The following is a 2,037-nucleotide window of genomic DNA, read 5'->3' on the forward strand; positions in this document are numbered from 1 at the left end:
AACCCTCTCGAGTGTACCTACTCCATATGTAGAGGTATTGTACAAGCTTGGGTTATCCTCCTTCCATGGTATTCTCTGTGTTGGGCGACGGATGATGGAGCATCGGTATGGTGGCTGCAGAGTGATAACACAATGACCAACCAGCGCACAGAGGAGAAACGCCAAATCACATTGAAAATATGTGATGAAAATACAAAAAGTGAGTTTTTCAATGATATTTCTATTTTTCTTCTTCTTATTGGTATTACATTATTTTCGGGACAGAACCTGCCTCTCAGGTTAGTGTTCAAAGAGCACATCCGCAATTATTAAATGAGAGCTTTCTTTCCCGATGTTGCCATTTTCGCATTCGTATATCGTGTGGCAGGTACGATTATATTCTATGCCTAAGGAAGTTAAGAAATTTTTATTATGAAAAGATCTTCGCCGACCGGGAATCCAAACCCAGATACCTTCAGCATGGCACCCCGGTTTGCCTCGCATTTAGCGATGAATGAATAATGCGATTGTCGTCGTCGCTTACCACATGCATGCAAAGCGAGCAGTATCAACTTGTTGAATTGAAAGCTAAAACTTATCAGCAACAGCTTTGTTGATGATTTGATTTGGTAAGAAATTGTCGATCGAATCCAAATACGCGCACAGGGAAGACTGCAAAAATGCTACCGCCACCCGACGGGATACCTAGGTACTTTGTTTGCCATTTATCTCCGTTGGAAAACTAATCATCCGAAAGTTCAATAGGCAATTAAATAAATTATTTAATAATAATAGGTGAACTATCTCTAGCCGTAACTCTTTTACGTGGAATGCATTGCTGTGGCTCTGAAAAGACCGTTTTGCTTGAAATTGTGTCCCAATTCAATTTAAACTCGTTCGCCACGGATACGACGAGCCAGCTAGAAGGCCTTCGGCATGATGGTGACACGCTTGGCGTGGATCACGCACATGTTGGTACCCTCAAAGATAGGCCTCGCTCGCTTCCTGCAGGGCCATGATGGCCAAGCTCTGTAGTCGCAGATCGGTCTTGAAGTCCTGAGCAATTCCACGGACCAGGCGCTGGAAAATCAACTTGTGGATCAGCAGCTTCGTCGAATTCTGGTAACGACGGATCTCACGCAGAGCGACCGTTCCTGGCCGATAGCGATATGGCTTCTTGACTCGTCCGGTGGCTGGGACGCTCTTGCGAGCGACTTTGGTGGCTGGCTGCTTGCGAGGGGCCGCTTTCCACCAGTGGATTTACGGGCAGTCTGCTTGGTAAGAGCCATCGTCGTAGTAGTGTTCTCTGGGCGGATTGAAACAAACGAATGATTGAATTTGTGCGTCAGCCGGTCCCTTTTATGACCTTCTCTTGCGAGCGAGCGAGATGAACAGTGAACAGCGAGCGAGCAAGAAGAATTCATCCATCGCGTATCGCATAAAAGCAGCCGAGCCGGCGGCCGAGCATCAGTTTTGTTTCAATCGTTGCCGAAGATAGACCGACCAGATAAGGGAGGCAAAGGACTCGGAAAAGGAAGTGCCAAGCATCATCGCAAGGTTTTGCGTGATAACATCCATTGCATCATCACCAAGCCGGCCGTCTGGCTCGCCGTGGCGGCGTCAAGCGTACCTCTGGTCTTATCTACGAGGAAATCCGCGGTGTGCTGAAGTCATCCGGAATGCTGTCGGCTACGCTCTGAAGTGGCAGGGCCATACACTGTACAGATTCGGAGGCTAAATCGTCCCCATCACCGACCTCAGAACTACCACTGAATCCACTAAACCTGAGCAAAGAATGGCGATCGACGATATCCTCACCTAACCGTCCTTTTCAGGACGGCAATTTAATTTTGAAAGAGTTTAGAAAATATTTCTACCTTGACACAATACTCACAGCAACAGAACTGTCGGTGAATTAAATAATAGTTTTGGTGAAATTTTTATTGATTTGCGGTAAACATTTTACCAAAATCAGTAAAATTCCGCTTGTTCAAGTGCTCATCGTCATCGCCACCGTAAACCTTATCGGGCGAGAAGGATTCCAACCTGTTCGCTGTC

The 2,037-nt window shown here is 46.5% G+C and overlaps 1 pseudogene; it reads right to left on the minus strand.

Annotated features, from left to right (window-relative positions):
* Nucleotides 1–878: 878 nt before the first annotated feature.
* LOC110675688 lies at nucleotides 879–1,268 on the minus strand (annotated as a pseudogene).
* Nucleotides 1,269–2,037: the final 769 nt, after the last annotated feature.

The sequence above is a fragment of the Aedes aegypti genome, chromosome 2 (genome assembly GCF_002204515.2).
Source record: "Aedes aegypti strain LVP_AGWG chromosome 2, AaegL5.0 Primary Assembly, whole genome shotgun sequence".
Taxonomy (NCBI): Eukaryota; Metazoa; Arthropoda; class Insecta; order Diptera; family Culicidae; genus Aedes; species Aedes aegypti.